Source organism: Lampris incognitus, chromosome 13 (assembly GCF_029633865.1).
Source record: "Lampris incognitus isolate fLamInc1 chromosome 13, fLamInc1.hap2, whole genome shotgun sequence".
NCBI lineage: Eukaryota > Metazoa > Chordata > Actinopteri > Lampriformes > Lampridae > Lampris > Lampris incognitus.
Window position 1 is genome coordinate 37,716,701 of NC_079223.1, and position 13,099 is coordinate 37,729,799.

Genomic DNA, 13,099 nt, shown 5'->3' on the forward strand with positions numbered 1-13,099 from the left:
GTATACTTACAGTTAGGAATTGTTTTAAGGCTCATTAAAATGAAGAGATTAATGTGCCAAAGTTTTAGTACCAGAGAGACAACGCGGAGATGCTTAGAAATTGGAGATAGAAAGTTGAAACACAGAATAACTGTACCAAGGTTCAACATCGTGTCGGTGAATTCCCTGCGACGGTGGATTCCTGCACAATTTAAAACCTGGATCTGAAAATTGAAAGTGCTTGCCAGAGAGATCTAATAACTAGGCCAATATCATTTTTCTTTTCTGGTCTGACTTGAAGGGAAATACGTTATTGCATTTGCAATTAAAGATGATTTAGTATTTCAATAAAAGTCAACTGACATGCTAACAGAGATAAAAACAAGTTCAACACGAAGCGCCAGTGTTGAGGAGCCATCGTGACCCTGTTAAACTGTACCTGTGTGGCTTGCTCTCCGATCATTAATTCTCATCCAGAGAACATGAAAATGTTTTCATTGGAATTAAGACCACGCAACAGGCATTTGGGGGGGAGGTAATTTCTCAAGCGGCACATCATCTAGCAAAAGACATCACACAGATTAGACACTTGCATGCAGATGAGAGTATTCTTTTTTTTCATGCATCTCAAAAGAAACCCCATTTTTGGGCTGTCCAGACGTGCAGCCCTCTCAGCCTGAGGCAGCGATGTGAAACATCCTTCCATCCATCCATCCATTATCCAAACCGCTTATCCTGTTCTCAGGGTCGCGGGAATGCTGGAGTCTATCCCAGCAGTCACTGGGCGGCAGGCGGGGAGTCACCCTGGACAGGCTGCCAGGCCATCACAGGGCAAGATGTGAAATACAAGACAAAAATCTATTCATATTTCTCTTGATAGAGGCGTCCTGGTAGCGTGGTGGTCTATTCTGTTGCCTACCAACACGAGGATCCCGGTTCGAAACCCTGTGTTACCTCTGGCTTGGTCTGGCGTCCCTACAGACGCAATTGGCTGTGTCTGCGGGTGGGAAAAACGGATGTTGGTGTGTGTCCTGGTCGCTGCACTAGCGCCTCCTCTGGTCGGTCGGGGGGTAGAGCAACAACTGGGACGGCTCGGAAGAGAGGGGTAATTGGCCAAATACAACTGGGGAGAAAAAGGGTGAAAATCCAAAAAAGAAAAAAAATTCTCCTGATCGTAATGATGAACTTGTGGTCGGATCTGCAATGTTTTAGTAACTCCTTCAATCCGAGTGGCTCAAAAACACGAGTAACTCCGATAAACATGGCGTGCTTGTTTGGTACCAAGCATATCATGTTTAATGCTAGTTGATTAATAATTGAGTTTTAAAGCCTTGCATATGTATCAGTGTCAGCACATGTTCATGGGTCCAGTTGTGTGCATGGATTCTGTTGCAACCCTTGGTCTTCAAGCCAGCCCTCTCAAAGTGGTCCTTTGATGCTTGTCGCTTGATGGGACCCTTGGCAGTCAGTCAGACATGGTAGTTGATGAAGGCTACACACACACACACACGCACACACACACACACACACACACACACACACACACACACACACACACACACACACACACACACACGAGCATACATGCTGATATGCTCTCATGTACAAACCGTCCATCCATTATCCAAACCGCTTATCTGAATTCGGGTTGCGGGATGCTGGAGCCTATCCCGGCAGTCATTGGGCAGCAGCCGGGGAGACACCCTGGACAGGCCTCCGGTCCATCACAGAGCTGACACATTCACACAGGAACAATTTAGTACGGCCGATTCAGGTGACCTACATGTCTTTGGACTGTGAGAGGAAACCGGAGCACCCGGAGGAAACCCACACAGACACGAGGAGAACATGCAAACTCCACACAGAGGACGACCTGGGGTGAGCCCCAAGGTTGGACTACCCCGGGGTTTGAACCCAGGACCTTCTTGCTGTGAGGCGACCGTGCTAACCACCGTGCTGCCCTGTACAAACCAGGTTTCAACTTTACATCACCAGGATGTACACACATACATGCAGTGTATACACACACGTGTACGTGCACACAGTCCTTCACTCTCAGACGTGAGATTATCAAAGCCAGACTTCGGTTAGAAAGTACAACTAGATAAGAGCAGCACACACATAGCTGAGTGGCAGTTGTTAATGAATGAAGTGTTATTCATATTTCAGGATGGAAACACACATGAACATATGCCAGGCATACTACTAGCACTGATAGCTTTTTATCAGTTTGATAAGAAAAAGGTGCTTTACATTTGTCAGAGGCCAGACTCCTCCAGTACACCCTTAGATAAGAGACCACTGACATTAGGGTTTGTATGAAGTCCCGTTTTGCCTGAAGGAGTGAGGACATCATCTGCAGCGTTGCTCGCCGTCCCATATGTTGCCCGTACGATAAAGTGGTGTAGCAAATTGTCTTTAATTAGTCTGCTGTAATGGTGTGCGGGTGACGTGGCGGTCCGTTCTGTTGCCTACCAACACGGGGATCACCGGTTCGAATCCCCGTGTTACCTCCGGCTTGGTCGGGCGTCCCTACAGACACAATTGGCCGTGTCTGCGGGTGGGAAGCCGGATGTGGTTATGTGTCCTGGTCGCTACTCTAACGCCTCCTCTGGTCGGTTGGGGCGCCTGTTCGGGGGGGGAGGGACGGGGGGGAATAGCATGATCCTCCCACGCGCTACACCCCCCTGGTGAAACTCCTCACCGTCAGGTGAAAAGAAGCGGCTGGTGACTCCACATGTATCGGAGGAGGCACGTGGCAGTCTTCAGCCCTCCCCGGATCGGCAGAGGGGGTGGAGCAGCGACCAGGACTGCTCGGAAGAGTGGGGTAATTGGCCAAGTACAATTTGGAGAAAAGGGAGGAAAAATCCAAAAATAAAAAATAAAAACCCGAGTCTGCTGTATGCCTTGTCTGTCTGGATGCATCGACACGTTTGTCTCCCTGTCATATTTTCAGGTTTGTCAGCCGTCCAGCGGTGGATCATTCCAGCCGGACTGGGTCGTATTGTGACAGATGTTCTTATATTTTCCCAACATTCATTTAACGGGCAATAAAGCCACATGAAGCCCTCAAGTGAAGTCCCCCTCTGGCGGCAATGCTGTATGTGCGTGCAGTCATGTGTGTGCTAGTTTGCGTGTGTAGTGGCAAAGGGGGGGGGGGTGTTGGGGTTGTTTTGTATGCGCTGCACATGGAAAAGAGAGACCGCCACCCTTTGAGTCTTTGCAGCTCAGCTGACTGCAGACAGTTGTGGGAGAGAGTTAATTCATCTCCCTCTTTACGGAGGGTGGTCTGACGCTGCCGGTTGAGAAGAGTAATTTAGGGTAATCATCCCCTCTGTTTCCAGCGGTTTTAGCCCCCCTCCCTGCTGCTTCTCTTTTGTCCTGTCTGGTCACAGGGTCTTTGGGTTGAGACTGCCTCCAGCAGAAGTGTCAGGAGGGCTATTGTCCATATGTTTGTTGGTCCTGGAGGCATCGCTTCACCCCCTCCCCGTTACATGATGCAGACTGACAGTGTTTTTAGAGGACAGTAGCCCTGCTGATGAGAGAGAGTCGTGCAGAAAGAGACTGACCATCACGTCTCATATGTAAAATTTCCAATTGCGGGGCTCCTTTCAAACACACACACACACACACACACACACACACACACACACACACATACACACACATGCATATTCCATCATGTTCTAATCAGATGCTATTTCCCTTCTCCTGCAGAGTTTCAGCTGGTTTGTTTTAGAGCCACACCAGTGGTAACAGCATACTCATTTGAGCAGCCCCCCCCCCATCCTCATCCTCTCTTATTCCTGCATCTTAATTATTTCTAAATTTTCATTCCTGTGAACTGATAAAACGCCTCCCCTCATATTTAGGTTTGACAACAGAGGCTTCATCAGCACATCGACTTTCCCCCAAAGGCCTCAGGGACTCTTTCACTGGTGTCAGAGCCGCTCCTTATTCTCCTCTTTCCTCCTTTTCCTTCCATCCTCCTTTCCTCTGTCACAGCAGAAAGCAGCATCATCCTGGGTTTCTGGGCCGCTGTGGTCTGTCTGTTGCCTGGCCTGTCAACCTCTTGTCGGCTAGAGTTGATGCCGTTGATGATAATGGATAAAATCTGATGCCTTGTCAGAAACGGTGAACTGGGCCGAAACTGGGAAACTGGCTGAACTCGCCGAGCTCCCATGACTGGACAAGTGCAGCTTTTTCATTCATTTGATGAGTATGAGTTAGTGAGAGCCCAGCATAGCATATTGTTTGGGTTATTTCCATACTCACTTGCACCTGTCAGTCACACGATAGGCCCTGTCTCTCCACTCCTCTGCTCAATCAGATCCACAGGTGCTTTCAGCCAAAATGCTCTGGTTTTATTATTCAAGTAGCTTCAATGATCTCCAGGTGCTGCTGGTGTTATTTTTTTACTCACACGTTTCTTCATTTGAAGTCGGACCAAAGTTGTAAATTAGATTTGGCTTTTCATGTATCGAAATAGTAAAAAATATGAATAATATGTTTTTAAACCTTTATCCATAACTGCTCTCAATTGTCTCAAGAACTGTGCAGGAGTGGTCTGGTCCTCATTAATATTCATGAGCTGGCCTCTGAGTGACAAGCACAAGCAAGGGTTGGCAGTAAGGATGGAGGGTGTTTCATAATTTGTTGATTTGATCTGATTGGCTGTATGTAAATGAGTACCTCATGACATCTTGAGTATCAGAAAAAATAGATTGAATTCTATTGGGGGGTTTTTTCAGTAGAAAGAAATGGTACAAAATGCATGGCGATTAAAGTCGTAAGGGGTGTTAGAAAATAATAGTTTTTCAATTTTGCTCCAACTTTAAGCACCCTGACATATCAGTGAGGTCGCACCAAAATATCTTCTTTCCTCCAATCAAATCCACCGTCTTCATACTGTCTTTTGTCACTTTTGGGAAGCCACCTGTGATCAAAATCAGGGGTCTGTAGTGCTTGAGGAAGAGAGCTTGGTCTCGAAAAACATCACCGACAGTGAGACACAGCAGTTGATATATAGCCTCACTTGAGCCACGGCCATTTATTTGTTCTATGCTTAGTAGAGCCAAACAAAAACCCCCATTTTGATCAAAAGTGGTTTCCCAGCCCATGCATTATTTTGATTTTTTTCATTCAGTGAGACAAACATAAGAGACACACACACACACATGCCAACACACACACACACACACACACATATATGTATATATACATATATGTGTGTGTGTATATGTATACACACACAAAGGTGTATATATATATATATATATATATATATATATATATATATATATATATATATATATATATATATACCGATCAGCCAAAACGTTAAAACCACCTGTGCTTAATATTGTGTAGTTCTCCCTCACGCCACCAAAGCAGCTCTGACCCGTTGAGACATGGACTCCACAAGACCTCTGAAGGTGTCCTCTGATATCTGGCACCGAGATATTAGCAGCAGATCCTTTAAGTCCTGTAAGTTGCAAGGTTGGGCCTCCATGGATCAGACTTGTTTTTCCAGCACATCCTACAGATGCTCGATCGGAATGAAGTCCTACCTTGAACTCTTTGTCATGTTCCTCAAACCATTCTTGAGCTATGTGTGCAGTGTGGCAGGGCACATTGTCCTGCTGGAAGAGGCCACTGCCATCAGGGAATACCATTGCCATGAAGGGGTGTACTTGGTCTGCAACAGTGTTTAGGTAGGTGGTATGTATCAAAGTAACATCCACATGAATGCCAGGACCCAAGGTTTCCCAGCAAAACATTGCCCAGAGCATCACACTTCTTCTGCCGGCTTGCCTTCTTCCCATAGTGCATCCTGGTAAAATCTCTTCCTCAGGTAAACGGCGCACACACATCCATCCATCCACATGATGTAATAGAAAATGCGATTTATCAGACCAGCCCACCTTCTTCCATCGCTCCATTGTCTAGTTCTGACACTTACATTCCCATTGTAGATGCTTTCCGTGGTGGACAGGGGTCATCATGGGCACTCTGACCAGTCTGCGGCTACACAACCCCATACACAGCAAGCTGCAATGCACTGTGTGTTCTGACACCTGTCTATCATAGCCACTATTAACTTTTTCAGCAATTTGAGCTACAGTAGCTCTTCTGTGGGATCGGACAGGCTAGCCTTCGCTCCCTGTGCACATCAGTGAGCCTTGGGAGCCCATGACGCTGTCGCTGGTTCACCAGTTGTCCTTCCTTGCACCACTTCTGGTAGATACTGCCCACTGCATACTGGGAACACCCCACAAGAACTGCCGTTTTGGAGATGCTCTAACCCAGTCATCTAGCCATCATGGCCGTTGTCAAAGTTGCCCAGATCCTTGCCCTTGTTCAGTTTTCCTGCTTCCAACACATCAACTTCAAGAATGGACTATTCACATGCTGCCTAATATATCCCACCCCTTGACAGGTGCCACTGTAATACAATAATGAATGTTATTCATACCTGTCAGGGGTTTAATGTTTTGGTTGATCGGTGTGCTCAATGTATATATGCTTGCTACATATACTGGGGATGAACCGCCTTAGCCTTCATCTTACTTTGACAATATCCACACTCTTCATCTGTTGTCAAACCAGAGCTTCCTTTTCTGCCTCCAACCTGCCAATTACAGAGCAGTAAGGCTGCGATGGAATATGTTTCTACCCAATCAAACCCACCCTCCTCAGTCTCTGTTTGCGTCTCAGAAAACGTGACACTATAGGAAAAAGTGCAGCTCACTGAGTGACAGACACAGTGCTTACATGGGTGTGTCTCAGTGAGGTGATTTATTTTTTTCCATAATGAAAAGCCCAAGCTGTTACCTTCACACTACACAAACAATTCATCTGTTATCAGCCTAGAACTTCTTGTTCCGCTTCCGACATGACAGTTACCTGCCCCTAAATATGGTGTTGGTTGCCAGGCTTGCGCCTGTGCAGTCGAAACACTTAGTCATCCAGTCTAATAATGACTATAGGAAAGTATTCACCACTAATGGCTAATAAAAAGAGCACCATCTGTTTTTTGAAGGGACAGGTGGCGAAGCTATTTTCTCCAAGCTGTGGAACAGGGTGAGAGATGAGAACGTATGACTAGTAGAAAATCCAAGTTGAAATTAGTATTTACAGATAACTCACATTTCTTTTTACCTGCCACAAGTACCAAACGGGTGGAGTTCGTCATGCACAGAAGGAAAATTCAAGGATTGCCACAAAGTTTACTCAGTCACAGAAAAGTATTTCAAAATCAATCAAGTCCTCTTTATGTGAGTTACAGCTTAACTGAAGCGCTCTGGATCATTTTGTAAACGTGACTCCGCCCACCGGGTACGCTGCGTTAGCCGAAACAGTGCTAGGAAGTACTTGTAAATACTGTTTCTCCCAGGTTGGTCTGTCAGTCACAGCCCTATCCTTGTTCTTCGTGTAACTTTCTCTCCTCCTCCGCAATGACTCACTTCTTCCCCTTCTGCTAAAGTCGGCCCCTCGACCCTCCTTCCCCAGGCACTAATTACAGATCTGTTTGTGTGTGTGGCCTCCAGGTCACTGGGGACAGGGATGGACTTTTCCCCTTTTTTGGGGGGGGGGATTTCCCCCCGCTTTCTCTACCCAATTGTACCCGGCCAATTACCCCACTCTTCTGAGCCATCCCGGTCACTGCTCCACCCCCTCTGCCGATCCGGGGAGGGCTGCAGACTACCACATGCCTCCTCCGATACATGTGGATTCGCCAGCCGCTTCTTTTCACCTGACAGTGAGGAGTTTTGCCAGTGGGGTGTAGCGTGTGGGAGGATCACGCTATATCCCCCATTCCCCCCCCCCCCCGAACCGGCACCCCAACCGACCAGAGGAGGCGCTAGTGCAGCGACCAGGACACATACCCACATCCGGCTTCCCACCTGCAGACACGGCCAATTGTGTCTGTAGGGACGTTCGACCAAGCCGGAGGTAACACGGGGATTCGAACCGCCAAGCCCCTTGTTGGTAGGCAACGGAATAGACTGCTACACTACCCGGACGCCCTACTTTTCCTCTTTTCTAACTAAGCCACAATACAGTAGACACACATAACTAATCAGCATACTTGGCTATGACTTTAAGGACCACTTAGCTGATTTTCAACCTTATCTCTATCTATCCAAATTGGAGATGTAGTACGAAAAACACAGTTGTTGCCATATTCTCTGAGTCTCTGGGACGTAGTTGCAAAATCTGTTCTTCTTCTGGCACCAGCGCCGTCATTTGACATGTCAGTGACTGTAGTTGGTGACAAGGAAGAACTACGGGCAAGTTCAGCTTGGATTTCTAGTCTCTTGTCTGCGCCCGCAGCCAGGGGGCGTGCTCTAGATGCCACTCAAAGAAAACTTCCTGGTTCTCGTTGCCTTGTATTGCAAACTAGCGATGTTGCAGATTTTCTTGGATGCTGTCGCCGATGCCAACCCCAATACTTTCTTCAGGATCCTGAAGATAAACTGGAAAGAAAACCAAGACCGGCAAGGCCGAGAGGGCAGATGACCATTGACTGGCTATGTTTTGGCCAGCAAAGTAGTAGCTATAGGTTAGTGTGTTGATACATGGCAACGTTGGACAAGCAGTTTTCTCAACACGTTTGTACTCATTGCATGACAACCTCTTGTTACACAGAAAAATTCTATAGTATATGTTCCCGCATCTCACTAAATTTCCTGTTGACAAGCACATTGACCAATCATATTGGCCAGAAAGTTGCCCAGTGCATCGTCACCCTTACGTTATATGTCGTCTTCACTTAGGTAACCTTCAATTATAATGACCATTGTGTTTTGTGTTTAAAATAGCTGCTAATGTTACAGTATATGATCAGTACTTGTAGCTCCCTGATGAATAACCTCCTCCTTTCCTGTCTTTTGCTCTCTGCAGACAATATTGTCTGGCTGCTAACTTTTTTTTTTTTAGTGAGTAGAAACTTGGCAAAGAGAACTGCATTGTCTTGGCTGCCTGTGTCGTACATTGCATCAGAGCCAAATATCCTTCCCCCAATGCTCAGTGTAGAGGGCATGCTGAAGTGGACAAAGCAACGGAGGAGCTTTGGCCATGTGATATGCAAGCCTTTGTGTAATAATGCTGCTAAATTTCAATGCAGTTAACAATGGACACTTTTACCTTGAAGCTTGTTGGACTGATCTGGACTTTGACTTGTCAAATTATGATGTGCAATACGTTAAAGAACATGTTGTAACGTGTTGGGTTGAATAAAGTTGTTTTACGTATATATAAACTTGAATTATTTATTGTCACGCTAATGACTATCAAAGTTGGCTGCAGGTACACCTGTGTTAGATGCATGCAAAGTCATACCTGCTGGTTATGCAGAGGTCCTGCACATTTTACTTCAGATGCAATATACATTGCAGAATGGGAAAGCTGTTGCCTTTGGTGGATTTTTTAAGTGAGAAGGAATAAGTGCTTTAAAAACGATGGAAGATGGCTGCGCGACTTCACGTTTGAAGCGGCCTCACCCGGTACCGGTGTAGGAAGATGGCGACGCGAACTTACGTTTGCAGCGACCTCACCCAGTATCGTCCATGCAGTATCTTTGTCCACGTCTGCATCTCAGTTTGTGTCTTCGTTTGGTGGCTGGGAGAGCTGGTGCTGGATTGGCTGGGAGAGCCTGGTCTGCTGTGTCATGTGGGCCCAGGGACCACAGCCCAGTCTGGAGTTGCGCCCGAAGAGGAAACACTGAGGGCGGTCTGGCAGGATGTGGAAGCAGGGCAGGCTAAGCTAACTGCTAGTCCATACAGACTGGCAGTTTCGATAACACTGATGTGGTCTGGTGGTGGCCTCGCCTAGCATTGACTGTGTTTTTGGTGTCACTGTGGGGAGGTGTGTCGAAGGTGTCTGGCTGGGAGAGCTGGCATTAGATCGGCTGGGGGGACCTGGTCTGATGTGTCCGGTAGGCTCAGGGATAATGGCCCTGCCTGGAGCTGGGCCCGAGGAGGAAACACTGAGGGCGGTCTGACAGGATGTGGAAGCAGGGCTGGCTAAGCTAACTGCTAGCCCATTCAGACCAGCAGTTCCGACAGTCATCCTGGCGTTCACTGTCTTGGACAGTGAATTTTTTTTTTTTATATGTTAGATATTTGTGTTTTTGTAGTTTTTTTGTAGTTTGGATATGTGTTTTTGTCTTTGTGCTGCACTGCTGTGGGCTGGGAGAAACGATATTTCATTTCATTTCATGTGCACAGGTGCATGGAATGAAATGACAAACAAATGTTCCCGATTCCTGAAAACCTATTTCACCCCGTTATGGAAACAACACAATTGAACAGAAGCTGTTATGCATTTTTTTAAATCTATGTAGGCATTTAGTAAAAAAAAAAAAAATTACAAAAACTAAAAAACCAAACCCTGGTGAAACTCTTCACTGTCAGGTGAAAAAGAAGCGGCTGGCAACTCCACATGTATCGGAGGAGACATGTGGTAGTCTGCAGCCCTCCCCGGATCGGCAGAGGGGGTGGAGCAATGACCGGGACTGCTCGGAAGAGTGGGGTAATTGGCCGGATACAATTGGGAAGAAAAGGGGGGGGGGATCAAAAAAAAATAAGAGAGAGCAATAGAGAGAAATAAGAAATATGTAAAAATATGTGCAGAATATGAATGTAGTACTAATGCAGTATAAATATACACCAGAGTATTACACGGTTGAAATATCTGTCCTTGTTGTAATTATCTGCTGTAAAATGCAAAGAGTTTACCCGAAGACTCCCCAGTACTGATGTCTGTGCGTTCTCTTCATATTTGGGGCTTTTTATCCCTCGCAGCCATTCTTTGTGCCGTTCAACATCTGTTGATAATCGGCGGTTGCTTACACTTACTCCCTCTTGTCTCTCTTTCCCGTAGTGGTCTCATCCAGGCACGACACAATGAGAAGGCGTGTTTGTTGCCGATAAAACTCATCCAATTCAATTTATGTTGTTTTTCAGTTTTCTGAGCGAAGAGTGAAAGATGCTGTTCTTTTTACACAGAGCTGCAAGAAACGCCCACCTCCGCAAGCTGGCTGGGTTTTGGAGGATTTGGGGTTTGGGTGTCAGAGGGTCGCACGCAATGTATCCTGGTACATGTAGGCACTGCCGGTATGGCTCCGCGACCAGGACAACTCAGATTTCTCAGTCAATATAGCACGCGCTGAGGAATGTATTGCTTCAGTTGACTACATTTGCCATCAGCACTGATTGGACATCCGCATAAAAACCGGTGAAATTTCCCTTTAAGTCAGACACATGCACACACGTGTCTGTGTGTGTGTGTGTGTGTGCACACAAACAAACCTGCGCATGCATCCACATACACATTGTTTCACCGGCTGTACTGATAGCTGTATTTCTTTACACGCAAATACACACACTTGCTCCATCTGTCGCCTACCTGTATATGCACATACACACACTCGTTTAGAGAGTGAAACACAAGACATATATACGCCATCTCTCTTTAACTCTCACGCACAAAAAAATTAACATACACACTACCATATTCCACAGCTTTAGATGCATGTCACTATATGCACGCAGACACACGGGCTGCTGCAGAACCAGGGCATCTGTGTCGGGCTGGATAATGATCACTGTTTGGCTCACGTGGGGTAAGTGAGAGGAACGGAGTCCCTGCTTCCGCAGAGCTGGCTTCCCAAGATCCCTCAGGGTGCTTGGCATCGTTAGTTTCCTTGGCAGGTCGTTGTGACAGGGCCTCATATATAGCGCCCCCTCTGACCTCTCAGTTGCATTTCGCCCCTTCCCACTGCCCTGCACTGTCTCAGGTGACAGCTCATTCCATGCATATTCTATCAATGGTAGAAACATAAGCACACATGCAGCGTCAGTGTACAGCCAGCAGCCATCAGAGGGGACGTTGTGGTAAACAGAATTTCTCACAGACTAATACACAGACACACACAGACACACACACACACAACACAGATGATGACATGTACATAGACCTATGCAGCCCAAACAAGCATGCAGTCTCGGTGAATGGACGGATGCTCACAGTAATCATATTCTCATTAGTGCATGCAATAGTATGTTGACTGCTAACAGCCTGTCTCGCTCAAAAATAATAATTAATTCCCATGCTTATTCAGTCTAATCATGTTTATATAGCCGCAAACCACAGCAGGGGATTGGGCACCTCACCAAGCTATAGCTCTCTTACTGCCTCTATCTCCCTTCCAATTAGTAGGGGGGTGAATTTAGTTTCAAAAAGCAGCATCTGGTCTCTGTGCCAAGGCAGCAATGGACTTTGACACACTCAGGTGACATCCAAAAACACGACTGCCCTCCGGGGTGTCCGGGTAGCATTGCGGTCTATTCCGTGGCCTACCAACACAGGGATCATCGGTTCGAATCCCCGTGTTAGCTCCAGCTTTGTCGGGCATCCCTGTGGACACCATTGGCCATGTCTGTGGGTAGGAAGCAGGATGTGGGTGTGTTTCCTGGTCGCTGCACTAGCGCCTCCTCTGGTCGGTCGGGGCGTCTGTTAGGGGCAACTGGGGGGAATAGCGTGATCCTCCCACGCGCTACGTCCCCCTGGCGAAACTCCTCACTGTCAGGTGAAAAGAAGAGGCTGGCGACTCCACATGTATCGGAGGAGGCGTGTGGTAGTCTGCAGCCCTCCCCGGATAGGCAGAGGGGGGTGGGGCAGTGATTGGGATGGCTTGGAAAGTAGGGTAATTGGCCAAAGTCCAACTGGGGAGAAAAAGGGGGGAAATGAAAAAAACAAAACATGACTGCCGATTATTTGAACAATAACTGGCCGTCTTAATCCCATTAAATCCAACCTCTTGTGTACCGACATTGAGTTGTCAACCAGTCAGTTTCGGGCCAAGGTAGATGGAGGGGAGAAATAATTAAGAAATGAGTGCACCATCTCATCAGACAGCCTCACTTAAGAGGGATGGGATTTTGGTTTCACCTCTAAATATTCATTCGTAACCTCTTTTCCGCCTTTTTCCATGTTACTGGCATTGAGGACATGTTTTTTAATTGCTACTGTGTTATTTCTGTGTTTTATAAGAATAACTACATTCTTAAGCAGCTGATATTTCCAGCAGACGGGGGCAATTCAGTAATGGAGC

At 46.8% G+C, this 13,099-nt stretch overlaps 1 protein-coding gene across 1 annotated transcript in view; it reads left to right on the plus strand.

The window, feature by feature from the left end:
- Window positions 1-13,099, plus strand: part of LOC130122679 (inactive tyrosine-protein kinase 7-like) — a 115,440-nt gene that overhangs the window by 65,393 nt on the left and 36,948 nt on the right. The window lies entirely within an intron of this gene.